This window comes from Equus caballus, chromosome 9 (genome assembly GCF_041296265.1).
Source record: "Equus caballus isolate H_3958 breed thoroughbred chromosome 9, TB-T2T, whole genome shotgun sequence".
In the NCBI taxonomy this organism is placed as follows: Eukaryota; Metazoa; Chordata; class Mammalia; order Perissodactyla; family Equidae; genus Equus; species Equus caballus.
The window spans coordinates 92,662,051-92,679,938 of record NC_091692.1 but is presented as its reverse complement, the minus strand read 5'-3'; the positions used below and the strand labels follow the sequence as shown (position 1 = coordinate 92,679,938).

At 41.5% G+C, this 17,888-nt stretch overlaps 1 long non-coding RNA gene across 1 annotated transcript; it reads right to left on the bottom strand.

The window, feature by feature from the left end:
* Positions 1-5,003: 5,003 nt before the first annotated feature.
* Positions 5,004-15,090, bottom strand: LOC111774880 (uncharacterized). The gene is made up of 3 exons (XR_002810180.2): positions 14,849-15,090; positions 5,652-6,085; positions 5,004-5,189 (listed from the first exon to the last, which is right to left on the bottom strand). It is a non-coding gene; the product is annotated as an uncharacterized lncRNA (long non-coding RNA).
* Between the last annotated feature and the right edge of the window lie 2,798 nt (positions 15,091-17,888).

The following is a 17,888-nucleotide window of genomic DNA, read 5'->3' as shown; positions in this document are numbered from 1 at the left end:
TAGTTGTGGCATGTGGGATGCCACCTCAGCATGGCCTAATGAGCGGTGCCATGTCTGAGCCCAGGATCTGAACCTGCAAAACCCTGGGCCACTTAAGCGGAGCATGCAAACTTAACCACTCAGCCAGGGGACCAGCACCCTATATGTATAATTTTTATAAAGAAAATGAACAACCCCATATCCACCATCCAGACCAAGATCCATAATAGGTCCAGTAACTTTGATCTATCTTTAAACTCCACCCCTATCTAATATCCTCTCTCCCCACTAATTTATATAAAGCTATCAATTCAATTTAATTTGACATTCATTTATTTCATACTTGCACAGGGCCATCCATGCTGTTATTTGTTAAGTTAACACGTTTATAGAACACCTATTAGACGCTGGGAGCCCAAAGGCAAACTCAAGCTTGGCTGTGACTTTCATTTGACTTACACTCTAGCAACAAAAAGATGTTAAACAAATAACTAATGAAGACACACTTGTAGTTTCTGTCCTAATGCAGTTTACAGTCCAGCCACATCTAAATTCTGGTTAAAATCTTGCTTATTATTTTGAAAACATTATAGTCATCTCTTCATCAACTTCTGTATGTTCATTCAAACCACATAATTTACATTGTATGGTAGAAGGAGTAATTATTTGGGATCTGAACATGTTTAAATTCTGATTCAGCACTGATGAGTTTTTCAAACTTGAGCAAGTTAATTCACCTCTCTGATGCTTGTTTTTTGGTTTTTGGTTTTTGCCCTATTTGAGATAATTCCTGCTCGCCAGTTTTGGAAGAATGAGTTGTTTTATGAGTCATACTTAAACAGTTGTGAAAATCTCTTGAAAAATCTCTTAAACTAGCCAAACGTGAGTATAGCTTAATATTATATATAGCATGCAATTTTCTACAGACTCTTGTCTTCTCTCATCCACTGAACAACTCATGAAATTGTGAAGAAATTTCCAACAGGTGTCTCCATGTCTTTCTACTTTTGATTGGTGGCTGAAATGTCCTTTCTCTTCTCCATCTCTAGAAATGACACGTATCTAGCAGACACAGGCTGAGAAGTCACCCTTCTCATTCATCTCTGCAGCAGGTCATTTAATCCTCACAAGAACATGTGAAGTGGGTGTTACCATTTTCCTGATTTTTACAGATGAGAATCCTGAAGTAGAAAATTTAAGAGTATAAGGTCACCTAGCTTATATTAGCATAGGACCCTAGTCATTGGTGTAAGACCTTGGGTTTGAGCACAAACAGGATGGCAGTAGAGTATGAGTTTGTAATGGATATACTAAATGTGTTTTCTGGAGTCTGAAGGGCTCAGAGCCTGATTATGCACAGGCCATAAAACAGCATCCTTCTTCTGTGAAACCTACATTCCCCATTCCTCAACCCCTATCAACACCAGACAGAAGCAGCAGTTCACTCAGTTAATTCACCTATGGACCGTTCCCGGAAAGACCATGCACAATGGATAACGAAGATGGCTATGACTAAGCTGAGGTGACTTCAGGACACAGCTGTTAGGAAACCATGTGGAATCAGATAGGGAGTCAATCCTCAGTCCAAAACAGGGCTGAGAGATCCAGCTGAAATCTAGCCCTGTCTAAGTGAGATCAGATCAGATGAAGAAGGGTATGAGAGAGACGTACAGTGTGTGTTTGCTCTAAAAGCATGATTTTAACAGTAGGAGCATAAACGATGTTGTGAATGTCCACTGGTAGACCATGAGATCCCCCTGCACTGCAAAAAAATCCAAAAAATCATGCTTTATCTGTGTCCCTTATAGGCAAACAACATACAGTTCCACCAACTAATATTTTGACCTGCTTATGGCCAATTCTCTAACAACTTTCCAAAATTAGTTTTAAAGGTGACTAATATTTGATGTTTTAAACTAAAATTACTGCATAACTAGAATTTCCTGAAGACTCTAATTTAGTATTCTAACAAAAAAAATTTGGTTGCCATGCAACACTTTGTCTGGAATATTGCAAACTTCCTACTGTGCATACATAATCAGAGATAATTGGGATTCTCATAATTTAGTTCTGAAGTATGTCATCTGTACTGTCTTGGGTTGGTCGAGAATTTTGATTGCTGCTATTTTGGTCATCATTAATATATATGGTGGATTACAGTTAGGTTTAATTTTGCTGATCATTTTCTTCTTATATAATTACTGCGTTTTTAAGACTCAGAGTCCTATTTGTCCTTTTCTATATTTTTATCATCATTCAGTTGCTTCTCTTTTTTACTGTATCAAAATTGGAAAAGGGTAGAGAAGACGGTCATGGTCATTTAAGGGATTCTATTGCCCTTAATTGGCCCATAAGATCCTGTCAGGCCATTGTACCCTATCCTGAGGGATTCGCTGACTGCTTCTGAGGTGGGCGTGTGAGGTCCCCCAGATGTGGATCCCAGCCAGAAGGGTTAACATGAACTGTGAGCAAGGAAGAGCCTCTCTGCCTCTGAGTTTGTAAACTGTGACATGAAGTGACCATGACACAGATCAGGGCCATCTTTATCACCACCTAGAAGCTGCTGGTGATGGTAGCCAGGCCTGCAAAAATTAAAGAAAGTCAGACAGAAAGAAATTCATTAGAATCTTTGGGCACTGGATTCAGTTATGAACAGAGAAAGTCCTAAACATGTACCTGCATGGTGTTCTTTTTATATTAGTTGAATTTCTGCTACTTGAAAGCAAAAGAATCTTGACTAATAAACCAGGTCTGTCTGGTTCCACAGTCAAATTCTTTCTACCAGGGCAAAAACTCCACTCCATTTCCACCTCTGCTCATGTCTTACCTCCCTTTATGGTCTGCTATTAACACCTCTCCACTGTCTCAGAGGAATCGCTTCACCTCTGAAAATATTTAACTCAGTCGTGGGTACTCATTCTGTTTTTTCCCTTCTTTCCTTCCTTCCTTATTCCTCCCCTCCTCTCTTCCTTCTTTTCTTTCTTCCTTTTTATCTTTTGAAATTTTCATCAGCATACCTTCTCATTGTCTTTGGTATGCATTTTTTTCTCACCCAAATATGAAATTCTACTGTTAGTCAGACACACTTGACAAAATTTAAACTTGGTACCAGAGATGCTAAGAGTCATTCTCTTTCAGGTGACAGTCCTTAAAGATGTGAATCTGGAGTGCCTCTGGAGGAAGGTGAGCAGAGGAAATGAAGTGGAGAGGTTTAGAGAAGCAGAAATGATGGAAGAAAAAGTGAGCCCTAGAGGTGTTTGCAGTCACCCCTGAATGCAGCTCCTGAACATCTGCCCTCTAGATAACAAGAGAAAAAAATCTCCTTTTTGTCTATTCCAGGTTGAATTGGTTATGCATCATTTGTATTCAAAAGAAGCCTAAAATTGGTATGATTATTGCTTAGCACAGCAGAGACAACGAAAGGTACTGCCATTGAAAAAGCATCGTTTCCTCAAAACTTCAGGCTGCTCTCTTCTTCACCAAACTTCCATCCACTTCTAAGCTTCTCATCATACATTGGTTTGACTCTAACTCAGGGTAACATTTCCACCTGTTGCCCCGGGCAGGCTGTACAACAGCTTCTAGAGTGGCAGCAAGCTGACAAGAACGGGGTATACAAGGTTCTCTGGAGACAGACCAGATAATACAGCATCTTCATACTGAAAACACAACGTTTTGAGAAATAATTTGGTTTATGATTACCTCTTAAAATGTTGCAGTTGTAGTTTTGAATCATTTATCTTTGAAAAGAAAGGAGGATGAACACAAAATAATCTCTATACTCAAGATTTTTTTTTTTAAGTCATCTAATTTGCTTAGGAAACACCTGTGCAGAATGTGATGGAGTCCTGTGGCGATCCCAGCGAATTAAGGACCTACTCAACAGGAAGTCACCTCCATAATCGTCCTTTCTGACCTCTACACCTCATACCTCCTGCAGGAACTTCTCCACTATGTTCCAAGAATATGTTTTCCCTGCCTTTGAGTGGATGCCCCCAAACACGTCAGTGTTTCAGAAGGTAGTACCTTCACTCCTAAGACTTCCCAAATTCACATATAACCTGCCTTTCTTTATCTTACACCCACTGGCCCTGATTCTTGTGGAAACACATAGAACAAGTCTACATGCTTCTCCTCTTGACTCTCTCCATGTGTAGAAATCACTTTCCGTGCTCAATTCCCCAGCATCCCCCTACACACTCCCCATGGTCTCATTAGTCTAGTCTGAACATTTCTTTTAATTATGCATTATCAGTGGTTCTCACATAAAGACAATTGGTGAAAATCAAAATCCCCAGGGATTTATAAACATATAAATGCACATACATCCTCCCAGGTATAATAAATCCAACTCTCCAGCTGCCGAATTACCTATGTTTAAATAAATATTTCTACATGATTCTGCTGAGTACCTTATTGGGAATGAGCACTGATTTATATTCACACGGTAGAGTGTAACAATGCACTTATTTTCCTCTGACCCTATTTCTTTGGGTAGATGTACCTGCTGATTGTTGTGCCCAGATAAGGCAATTTCTCTTTCTCCTTATCTGTAATAGTGTCTGTACCTTAAGGCTGTTGTGAGGATTAAGCACTTAGAATAGCACCTGGCATATAAGAAGCATTCAGTTAACATACCCTCTTACTCTCTAGCATTAAACAGCTGTTGGGAATTGACCCTCATTCTCTCTGCGTGGAGAGTGTGTTAAACATGGCTTCATCCCATTGTTTCTACCGAACTTCAAAAGGACCACACATAAGCCATCTGCCCTGCTCTGGATGCCGAACTTTCATCTATTTGAGGAGAGAAAACAGTCCCCCTTTTCCCCAAGTCATTGTTTCTAAAAGGAAATCAATCTGTGTGAACAAGGAAGGTGGAAACAAACATTTATCCAGCTCCTGCTGTGTGTTAGACACTGTACTGTTTTTTAATCTTTTTAATATATTTATTTTCTCATTTAGTCCTTGCAAAAACCAAATAAAATAACTGTTACAACAGCCCAGAAAAATGAGCCAAAGAGAAGTGAATTTCAAGGATTTTAATTCAGGTCTGTCTGACTCTGGTGCCCACGATCTTTCTCTTCCATAGTGACAGGAGTCAACAGGCAAGGAGTCTCACCATCAGCAGTGTCCCATTCCTCACAGCCACACGTGCTGAGAGCCAGCTTGTGCAAGGTCCATTTATAAACTCACTTCAACTGATGAAAAGCCTAATGGGTACAGAAGAGGTCAATTCAGGAGAACAGATGAGGCAAGCATTGCCTGTGATATTTTAAGATGATAATTAATCACCCTTAATATCTCAGCCATCTAAATATTGTAGGCATTTGCTCTCTATCCTTATCTAATTCTGATTATTTCTCATGAAGAAATTCATTTTGAAAATGACCGTTTCCTTAATGTAGTGGAAATACATTTTCAATTTTCTACTGCTTCAAACATATCCCCAATGAATCTGAGATTTAACTTAGTAAGTTGCTGAATGGGGCAACCAAGATGAATGGATTGAATAAAATGGTTCCCTCATTTTCCCTTTGCTTCTGCTTTAATTATTAGAATTAGTCATGAAATATCTGCACAAGTGAAAAAGAAAAATCTGGAAATTTGCTCCAGGCCAAAATGAAATGAAACAAAGTATAAATGGAATTGGGCAGTGGTTTGAAAGCTCCTACCGTGCTCGTGGATTTCACTGACGTCCTGAAGGCAACCTCAGAGGTGGAAAAACGTGCATACAGTCTGTTCATATAGCAATGACTTTCCCCAAATCTGTTGTTGTTAAAACCATCCTCAGCTCAAATGCTCACTCCTCCAGGAAGCTGGCTCAGATGCTCAACCTGGTGTAGTCCCATGGCCTTTTGGAAACAACACACATATGACACGTTGCTCTGTATCGTGGTTTTCTGTGTTGCGTTCTCCCCTTACTAGTATGATTCATTAGCATTATCATCGTTCCTTTCACCACATTGCCATTAGGATAAAACACATGTGTTATTCCACTTTGTCCCCTTGAGTCCAGAAAGAAAAAGTTGCTCTCTTAGTGATGGTTGGATTGATCTCTTCTGATCGGCCGTTCAAAGTCAGCCCGCAGATTGCTACATAGTCACTTCTAAAAATCAAAGCAAAAAGCCATCACACAAAATCCAATAAGGACAACAAAAACAAAAAAACAGGATTGATCAAGAATCTTCACTAGATCTCCAGGACTACAGATTCAAATGCCAACAGGTCAGCAAACTTTCTCTGTGAAGGGCCAGATAGCAAATATTTTTGTCTTTGTGGGCCTTATGGTCTCTGTTACAAGGACTCCATTCTGCTGCTGCAACATGACAGGAGCCATCGGCAGCCCATAAACAAATGAGTGTGGCTAGGTTCCAATAAAACTTTATTCACAAAAACAGAGAGTGGGCCAGGTTTCACCGGCAGACTGTAGTTTTAAAACACCTCCAATGGAGTTTAACCATTTTGGGGCTGTGGAGCTTTCTATCCCAATAAAATCTTAAATGTTATCCATCACATTCATCTAACACTGCAAAAACAAGACGTCACTCACTCTCTCTAAACACACTCGGATCCTCCCCATATGCCACGTTTATGTGCTTTATGGAATGAAAGGGTTTCAGATCATCTCAGCCAGTGATTATAAGCTGTTAGCATCCAAGCAGGACCTGGTTCCATGCACCAAATCATTGGACCCCTTCCTTTCTTTCTTCTCCAGGAAAAGGCATGAGTTGTGCTCAGCTGATCAAAGTCAGTTTCTCTGCAGACCTCAACTACTCCATTTCCAGATATTGGCACCCAGCATCAGCGTGGGCAGCCTCTCAGAGAAAGTTCACTAATCCATGTCTGTGCTGAAATGAGATTAACCTAATGAGGCTGACAGGGAAAGAGAAAAGAATATGCAGTTATTGGAATAAAATAGGATGAGAAGTCAGTTCCTGGAAGAAAGAGTAATGTGTATGAACATTTAATAGGTAGGAGCCTTTCTCCTCTGACTCTAACAGAGGACAGCAGACAGCCTTGATAAAATGGAAAGCTCTGTGACAATTGTCTGAAGGCCTTAGGGGAAATTGATACCAGGCCGAACATGAAATAGAGAAGAAAGTATGATTATCCTACTGCCTCCTTCCTGAAACCCTTCTCTCCCTTCAAGCATTGAGCTCTGTCTTCTTTTCCCTTTGACTCCTGTTCTTTCCTTGCTCACTCCTTATATATTGACAACCCATGCCCAGCCCCAGCCCCTGACAAAAGGTACCTGCAACTGGCTCCTTTCTCTTCTCTCTTCATTTCTTCTCCCTGGGCAACCCCACTACTTGAGATGCTCAAATCTGTATCGGAGGCAAAACTACTCTTCCACCTAAGCTCAAGTCATCTCTACAAGAGATCAAAGTGAGGGAGGGGTGCCAAGGTCAGGAACCTGGAGGCAACACAGCCCAATGGAGAAGCCAGTAGAGCTTTAGCTGAAGAGTCAGAGGGGTGGAGAATAAGATGAAAAAGATGAAATATGGTGCAAGTAAGCAGAGAGAAGAGGGTTAGAATGAAGACCACAGCTGTCAAGAGTTGACTGGATCTTCCTCTTTTGAAAAGTTCCCTTCCATGTTATGGATGCAAATTTTGTAACTGTTAAGGCACCTATCAGTGTTTCCTGCATGGTACATGATGAACTTCATGAACCTGGGGCACTATTAATTAGTCATTTCTAGTTCAAGTGTCCAGTACAATGCTGAACACAAACAAGCACTGATACATAACATCTGTAAAACAAACATATATCATCAACCACATATAAAACCAGTCACATAGCTTGAAAAATATCCCAACTCTTTATTCTTTTAGGTGCTCTGATGGCCCTGTGTATGGAAACCCTTTTGTCAAAAACACAGCAGTATTCTAGAAGAGAAGTTAGTTAGCCTTAGTTATTTTCAGCAAACAGAACCCTGAGAATCCAAGGTGGATGCAGGACTTTTTCCTAAACCATGGGTCCAGTGCCAATCCATTTTATTGAACAGAAAAGCATTTCTAGGTGCATATGCCCTTTCCATGCCACATTGGGAATGTCTCTGAAATATTTTAGCAGTTGATATATCTCGAATACTATTAATTACACCAAGAGCCTATTTCTAGGGTCTATCATGCTATCTATAAAGTCTGAATTTCACCAGTGACAACATATTTCTAACATTCATTATGCTGATTAGCAACATGTCTGGTGTTGACCAGACTTAAAGATAACTGAAACCCCTAGTTGCCATCTGTGGAGTGTATATTTCTGATTAAGGCAAGTAGCAGCTTCTACAGTTTAGCTCAAACTATCACATAGATAATATCATACTGTCCATGCTAAAGGATTCCAAAGAAAATTATTGTTATCCTAACAGCTCTAATCCCATTCTCTCTAGGGACATTTGGAATTCTTTCTCTGGAGGCAGCTCTTTCTGTGCAGCTGACTAAAACAATCTCCATTCAATGGTCGCAACTTTAATTCCTTAAAGACTTTAAAATACAGAGGTTCTAGACTTATTCCCTAAAGTGAGAAATAACAACTTAGTCTTTTGAAGTATAATGCTGAATTTTCTTTTTTAGGACAATGTAGGGGGGAAGAAGCTAAAGGTTCTGGACCCACTTCCAACATGTGTGTGTCTGTGGGGGGGGGTGATCTCTAGTAGGGTGTCCTACAATTCAGCCGACTCATGACACTGTCTACCTGGAGTAGCATCAGATCTCATAGGCTAAGGGCTCAGTCCTACAAGACTACCCTCTACCCCTACTTCAGACGCCAGTGGCAAGCTCAGGTTATAACCTGTGCTTCTCCCTAGCCACCCATAGAGCAGAGGTTCCAAAGAAGCTTTCTTGGGGTTCCTTTCCCCGCCCCAGAGGTGGTGGCAGGGAATGTCTCAAAGTTCCAATCCTTCAATCACATGGTTGGTTCCTCTGGTGACCAGCCCCCATCCTTAGGGGTGGACCAAAAGTTACCTCATTAATATAATGAAAGACATCTTTATCGCACTCAACACTTACGAAATTCCAAGGGTTTCAGGAGCTCTGTGCCAGAAATGAGAACGAAGACCAAATATATATTTCTTATTATAAATCACAATATCACAGACGTTAACACCAGATGGTGTCTTACTTAATAGTTTATCTTCCTGCATATAATTTCCACTCACACTTTTTTCCTACTTCCCTGCTCATTGGCAAGGTTGTAATCCTCAATTCTTATGGAGAAAATGAGTGTCAGCTGAACAGAGGACAGAGAGTTAATGTGTTGTGATATCAAACAAAGGAATAATAAATCCACAAGGAACAGTTGGGAAGTCTTTACAAGAGGAAAAGGATTGCTACAGACAAACATTAACATAGAGAGTAACTAAGAAGATATCGATGGGAGTTCTACGCAGTAAAATGTACAATCATGTAGTTTCATTTAATCCTTCCCACAGGCTTTTAAGAAAGAGTTTGTTACTATTTCCGGCGTGTGGATGAGAAAACAGGCTCAGAAAGATAAGTGACTTGCTGGAGTTTCTGCTGCTTGAAAGGGCAGAGCCGGGGCTCAGCCCAGGTCTGCCAGAGAACGGAACCTGTGATTGTATAGACGATGTGATGTTAGAGCCAAGGAGATGGGCAGTGCTTCCTGTTCTTAACGATCTGCCTCTCAGGAGCAAGATTTCATCTCTTACTCATCCAAAGGCCCCCACCTCCACTGCTCCTGAGGAATTATTTTTAAAAGGAGTAATTATTCCAAAAAGGCATGCTAGGGGAGACAGCTGCCCTGGGAAATCAGACAAAGACTCATATCCTCCTTTGCTGTGTGACCTTGGGGAATGTACACAAGCTCTCTGAATTTCAGTTCTTCATCTCTTATTCAGGATGATCCTCCCTGTACCTGGAATTGTTGGGAGCGTTAAACGGGATGGCTCGTTCCAAATGCCCAGCTCACTGCAGCCCATCTCAGCAGATGAGAGGCCCACCCTAGCCCCCCGCCCTTGCCTCTCAGCATGGACTCCTCTCAGGCTCACTGCATTAAAATGTGCTCAGCCAGCAGCTCATTTGGAGGCCGCCACCTCAAATCAGATAATAAGCAGCACAACACTGTCTCCAGCGCCACCTGTGCTTTGCAGAAATCACATTCCGTTCAATTAAGTTAAGTGGACTCTGAAGTAGACTCACATGGCTCTGCCATTTGCTTGATTGGGGGAGAAAAAAAGGAGGGGGTGGGAGTAGAGTGTGCTTTCTGGCCTGCGGGTGTCCTGATGTGAGGACAGAAACAGGATGCTGTTGCAGAGAGGGGACCTTGACGGCTTTCCTGCAGCCTTGGAGTTTCAGGTGGGCACCAGCCGCGATTATGAACTTGTTTGAAAATTGGGTAATGAAAGCAGCCAACCACAGGGGACACTGCGGGGGACAACAGGGGTCTGCAGGGGGGTCACTGTGTAAGTTCTGACTCAGCAGGAAGGCCTTCCTTCGAAATCCTGCATCTAGGGCAGTCTGTGTTAAATAGCTTGTTGCACTCTTCTTCATTCACTGGAAACATGGATTAAGTCCTTTTTTGGCGCAGGGGCCAGAGCTGCCCTGTGGAGGCGTAAGCTGTACTCCAGCCTTTGCTCACCGGGAAATCTTAAGTTTCCAGACTTCTCTGAGTATCAATGTTCTCGCTCATAAAGCGGATATGATGGTCATAAATCTTCACGTTGGAGTAGGGTGAAGATCAAATTACATAGTGCATGTGAAATGCAAATTGGGAACCACTGTGCACGTGTGCACTCTTGTTTTTTCTTTTAAATTGTGGGGCTTGCATCAATAAAGGTGTATTTGTTTCCCATCGCCGCTATAACAGATTGTCACAAACTTAGTTGCTTAAAACAACAAACACTTATTATCTTTCAGTTCTGGAGCTCAGGAGTCCAAAATAGCTCTCATTGGGCTACACTCCAGTGGCTTCTGTTCATGTGTGGTGGTGCTAGTGAATCTGTTTCCCCCCCTTTGCTGGCTTCTACAGGCCCTCTGCACCCCCTGGCTTCTAGCCACTATCCTCCATCTTCAAGGCCAGCAACATCTCATGCTGCCAGCTCTCTGGTTCTCTCCCTCCTCCTCTCTTCCACTTATAAGGACCCTTGTCATTACACTTGGCCCACCCAGATGATCTGAGTCAGCTGATTGGTAATCCTAATCCATCTGCAATCTTATTTCCCCTTTTCCGTGTAATCTAACATATTTACACCTTCTGTGAATGAGGACATGGGCATCATTAAAGCGGGAGTTATTTTACCTCCAACAAAGGGTCATTGAATTGAGTAGATACAGCAGGTTACAGACAAGAGGAAGAAGTGCCCCTCTATTAAGTTCACACTGATTTGTGACTTGAATTCTGGCTCACTATTTCCTAGCTGTATGACATTGCATGGATACCTTAACTTCTTTGGGTCTCAGTTTTCTCATCTCTTAAATGGGAGTAATAACAATCATGCCTGTTTCCTAGTGTTGTTGCTGTGTTTAAATAAGTTAATACATGGAAAGTGTTGAATACGAACAGCAATAGGCCATAAGAAGTGGTCAGCAGTTGGTGACCATCATTGCTGTGATAGAGTGTATCTGTTGAATGAACGAATATAAAAAGAAGCAATAGAAGCGTTACCTAAGACAGACTCTGGACATTAATCAATCAAAATTCAGATCACATTCTAAAGGGGAACAAGAGATAGAGTTTGTTTAGACAGGATTAGAAAAGGCTTCTTAGAGAAGTGAACGTCGATGGTGCATGCAAACCCTGTGTTCTCTCTGCTAAGGAATTTGTGTGCATTATCTCAACGAATCTTTATATAACCCATTTGACCAGTAAGAAACCTGAAGTTCAGAGAAGTTAAGATTGCCTGAAGTCATGCAGCTTGTCAGTAGCAAATTCAAGCTTGCAAGCCAGTTTTGTCAGAATCAAAAGCCTATGTCACCCAATAATCCTTATTGGTAGATTAAATATGGTCACTGTGATGGTTAATTTTGTGTGTTGACTTGGCTAGGCTAGGATACCGAGTTGTTTGGTCAAACAGAAGTCTAGATGATGCTGTTGCGACAATTTTTAGATATGATTCACATTTAAATCAATAGACTTTGTGTAAAGCAGATTACCCCCCATAAGGTGGGTGGTCTCATCCAGTCAGCTGACAGCCTTAAGAGAAAAGACTGAAGTTTCCTGAAGGAGAATGGATTCTGGAATTCTCCTCAAGATGGCAACATAGAAATCCTACCTGAGTTTCCAGGCTGCTGCCCTTTGGAATTCAGATTCAAGAGAGCAACATCCACTTTGAGTGGCAGCCAGCCCTGCAGCTTTCAGCCTTGTCGGACCCACAGTTGTGTGAGCTAATTCCTTAAAATTTTTGTCTCTCTCTTGTCCCAGAGAACTGTGACTAGTACAGTCACAATATTCCATGTTCAAACATATCAATGCAGAGCCGTATAATTTAGAGGAGCTTTAACTAGCAGAGGAGATCCCAGGGCATTAGCACTGTTTGGTGAAAAGTGAACTGGACTATAGTCAGGATACTGCCTGCTAACCTCACCTTGCAGTTAACACCCCATGACCCCGGGCATGCCACCCAACCTCTGGAGGCACTGGCTCCCACACAGTCCACGTACCCTACCTAGTTTTAGAAAACAATTGGCCTGACTCTTGAGAGACAGTTTGCTCTGGCAAGAAATCACATACAAATTCAGGGTGCTTGTGAGTGTGTAGTTACCCTTGATGTTACCTTTAGAAAGTTCCAAAACCTGGAGAACAAAAATGTCCATGGATGCATTAGGATGGTGAATTTTATTGCTACAAGGATATTAGCAATCATCATCGTCTCCATCCTCTCTGTTTTATATATGAGCAGTGATAACCCAGAGGGCATGTGGCCAGGCCAGGGTCACCAGGGAGTTTGCAGTGAGTCAGAGCAGATTCTGCTCTGAATATTTCCAGTGCCTGCCCTTTAGGAGTTCTACAGTAATAAATGATGCAACTTCTCCCATCTGACAAGAACAGCAACCTTTTATGTCAGAGCTGCTCCCATCCTCCAGACTGGAAGTTTTCCAGAAAGGGTGATCAGGAGGCCTTTTTAACAGGAGTAGGACATTCACAGAAATGCCAAGTGCTGACTTGTCTCCACACAGAACCTGAGGCAGCACCTTCCAAATGTCAGTAGCTTGGGGAAAGACAATTTCCGACAGTATAAATTCAAGACCCACCTCCCTGAATGGTAGTTGTTCAAAAGTATCTCAATGAAAATTGGAGGGAAAGCTGATTTTCTTCATCTTTTTATTCCTGGTTGCCAGAGATGCTTGCTGTGTTTATCCAGGTCTGGCTCCATTAAAGGCTCGTTCCACTATGCCCCAATGTCCACTGGCCGTTATAAGCTGCTATTGGTCTTTGGACTCCAATAGCAGTTTGTCAGATGCTGGTCCTAGTTCATTGTTTTAGGAGCTGCTCCAGAAAACCACTAACTTTTGGACATGATGTCGTTTCACAAGGTTAGGCTTACAAGACTCTAAGATACAGATATACGATTTGGATTTGGAGACAATGAGAGATATGACATTAGGGCTGGGTCTGAGCTCTCTGCTTCATTTGTTGGCCTTCTCTTCTGAGTAGAAGTTTTTTCCGTCCTCCCTGAGCCATCCCTGGAAAGGTGGTAACATCCATCTCCAAGAGTTATGTGCACATATGTAGAAAGTCTAGGGCATGTCCAACATCCACTCAGTGCTTCTTAGCTGTAAAACTAACATTTCTACCTATTTTTCTTTGACGTCCTAATGAGAGAGAGGATAAGGTCCCAAGGCAAGACCCTTTAGCTGACCATAAGTTGTCTGAGTGTTGCCTTATCTCATGCAATTTTACCATTAAGACCTACAAAATGGTGAGCTCAATATAATTATAATTCCCTAAAAATCAATACTTACACAAAGTATTTCAAAATTCTTCCTGAAAACTTTGGTTCCGGGTTATGGGAAAACCACCAGCTGAGACCTGGGGACCCAAGAAGAGTACTGCCAATTGCTGAGGTAGTTGGTCATAGAATTGTTCGGAGGTACGTGGTGAAAATGCATTCTTCTCTTCTTTTATTCATCTACTGAGCACATTTTCTGAGAGAATTACTGTTCCAGGTGTGAAGGATGCAGCAGAGAAAACACAATGTATCTGTTCTCAGAGAGTTATATGACATGGAGATGAGATACAAAGTGAAAATACAAACAAACAAACAACAACCAAACAAATGCGTTACATGGTCACAGTGAAAACTGCTGAAAAGAAATGAACAGAAGATGACGTGACCGAGAGAGATGGAAGGGGTGGCATTCGATTAGGCTATCAGAGGGGCTCTTGAGATGTGACAAATGGGCTGAGCTATAAGCTCAGGGCAAAATGCTAGAGGACGGCACAGAAGGGAGGCACTGGATGCCCCTCATGCAGACCAACATGATGAGAACGGGATGAGGGGAGAAGGAAGAGCAGATTTACATATTGAACTCTGCGTGTGGGACCAGAAACTCTTACAGCTTCTGAGTCTGTCCCCAGAGAGAAGGTGAGCTTCCTTAGAGGAAAAGGTGAATCCGTCTTCCCTGTCCCCCAGCACCCTTCCTAGGTGGCTCTACGTGAATACACTAAGACCATTTTTTAGATCCGTGAGCAAAAGCACTCTTGTTACCTTCCTTGTACAGTACAAAGCTGAGAATGATGACTAGAAATAATACATATAATTCAGAAAATGAATCTTCCCCAGAGTTATTTGGTAGGGCCATGTTAACAGCATGCAAAGCAGAGTCACCTGCATCCTCTCTGACTTTTAGTCAGCGCTATCTCATGATAACAATAAAGAATTGAGGCTATTTGGCATCCACTCACCTGCTTGTGAATGAGCTCCTAGAGAGAACAAAGCTCTTTCTCATAAAATCCAGACGAAGGCTGGCTCCTCGCCTTGGTCTTTGAAACATGTGGCATGATATCCTTTTCCGGGCTGGTCCTCCCGATGTGGTCCCACTGGAGAAAGAACTGCCACAGTGGACTATGGCAAAGCAGGCTCCCCAGGAGAGGGCATTGGCTTATGCTCTGGTTTCAGAAGGAAGAGCTCCTTGCAGAGTGTACCTGGGTCTCCAGGGCGATATAAGGATGAGGATTCTATCAGATTTCCAGTGCTGTCATGACAAATGAACACAAACTAGGTGACTTAAAAAAGACAGAATTTTATCCTGTCACAGATCTAGAGGGCAGAAGTCTGAAATCAAAGCGTTGGCAGGGTCCCACTCCATCAGAAGGACCCAGGGAAGAATCCTTCCTTATCCATTCCGGGTTCTGATAACTCCAGGCTTCCTTGGCTTGTGGCAGCACAGTCCCATCTTTGCTTCCACCTTCACGTGACCTTTCCCATGTCTCTGTGTGTCCTTTCCTGTCTTTTATAAAGACACCTGTCGCTAAATTTAGAACCCACCCTAATCCAGCATACTTTCACCTTTACATTCTTGCTTTAATTGCATTTGCAATAACCCTATCCCCAACAATGTCACATTCTGAGGTTCCAGGTAGATGTGAATTTTAGGGGGACGCTATTCAACCCACTACACTGGCCTTCTCCTGAAAATAGGTACAGCCATACAGTGGCAGTTTATGGGGTTTGGAGTGAAAGGACAGATTAGAGTTTAGGCTCCACATGATTTTAGGCCTGTCCTTATCTCCTAATCTTCTGGGGGCAGGAAGCAGACATTTCATTTTTGATTTTGCTTTATTTTCATTTACGTAATAAAGATGCAATAAAATGCTGTCCAAATAGTGACAATTTGAGCGTCAAATAAAAAGTAAGTTTTGCAAACGTCAGTGAGTGTTTTCCATGGCAGACACATATGTGGTTCTCAGGTACAAAATGACTAAGACCCACTGATGGTATATTTCATGTTACTTTGGAACACAAACATGTCCATGCCTGCAAAGGCTTATGTAATGTGCAGAATTTAGGTATTGGTTAATTTAACATTAAACGGATACGTAGTGACCATTTGCTATCTTTCTTTCTTTTTCTTTTCTTTCTTTTTCTTTCTCTTTCCTTCCTTCCTTCCTCCCTTCCTTTTTCTTCCTTGGTATTGTGCTAGACAGTTTCACCTGTGTAACTCGGATTCTGCAGCCCCCAGGAATGTTCAGGCAGATGTGAGCGGCTTACCTGTCACAGCACCTTAGTCTGATACTAAAAAGAAGTTGTTAAATGATCTTTAAAACACATAACCTTGAAACTTAGTAGTTGTAAGACAAAACAGGAAGGTTGATTTCTAGTTTTTCAAAATGTTTTGAAGGAAACATTTTTTACATGTATTTTTTTTTTTTCAAGAAAAATGTTATCTGATTTGGCATCTTTGCTATACTCCTCTCAAAATAGTCTAAGGGAAAATATTGAAAGCATCTTTTCCATAGGGAAATAGAGTAAAGTGCTTAAAAAATCACTTTAGAAAATATTTTAAAAATATGGATAATTGAAGACAATTTACTAAGTGCAATAATTAAATCTCCAAGATATGTCTCATTCGTTAGAACTCAGATAACAGTGTGAGATGTAGCTTAATAAAGTCCTGAGTTTCTTTCATTCATTAGCTCCATGACTTTGAGATATTTGCTTAATCTTTCTGAGCCAGTTTCCTTAACTGTCGTGTAAGGGTTGTTAACACCTCACAGAGGACTTGGTGAAGATTAAACAAGGTTTCACATGTGAACACACCCAGTGCTATGCTTAAGGTGGCAATGCTGCCTTCTGATAATACCCTTACACCAGTTGCGCCTGCTTGATGTACTTCCTAGGATGCAATAAAATGACTTTCTTCTAGAACCTAGAACCTCTTCCACCTCTGAAAGTTAATGATTTTAGGTTAGAGCAAGCCTGTGGACAGTCAGAGAGCAGGTGTGCTCATGATGTAAATTGCCAATGAGTTAATTCTAAGAGAAATAATAGCAGACTCTGAATGCCTTCTAAATGTTCTACGTACGTCTTCTTATGCAACCCTTACACTAATGCTATGAAGTAACTACGATTGGCACCCACATCCTACCAATGGGAAAATGGGCACTGAGAGGTTAAGTAGTTGTAGAGTTGGTAAGACAAGTTATTAAACGTCTTTGTCCACTGTGTTCTCATCTTAGAAACAGAATAATAATAATAATAGCTCTCTCATAGGGCTGCTTTTAGGATTAAATGAGATGAGGTGATTAAAGCATTTAGCACAGTGTTTGGTCCAGGATAAACTGCTCACCAAACCTTGACCATTTATTATCTCAATATTCAGGGCACACAGAATAAAAAAAGTAGTTGTTGTTTATTAAATATTAGTCTAAGGGCTATAACAAAGAACAAATGAATAGCAATTTCCAGGATCAGGAAGCTTTAAACAGAAGGCTGACCCTGCTTTCTGTTCGTCTACGATGAGAGCACTGCTCCTGTGTTTCTAAGTTGTGCTGAGGGCATGTAACAGAGCATGGTCATTGGATCAGTGATCCAGCCTTGGGAAAGAAGAACCATTAACCTTTTCTCCCTACCATGGATCAGATGTTTTTTTCTCCAAAGCACATTTCAATTCCTGAAAAGATTCTTGTCCCACTGCCCAACATGCCCAACAAGGGCCATGCCTGTCTTGATCAGCTATTAGCAAGTAGACTCGCCACGGTTTAGAGAGAGCATCCCATTCTCCCTGAAGCCTGCCCTGATCCACCAGCCAGGAGTGATCTTGTCTATTCTCATTCAGTCATTTGCCCAATATTTACTGTAACTCCATTATATGCCAGGTACTATGTCGGGTATAGAGATAACATGGTGAGTAAAACCAGACATAATCTTTGCTTTCACGGAGTTTTAGTATATTAGAGGAGTTAGATTTTAATTAAGTAACCTCATAAACGATTGTAAAATCAC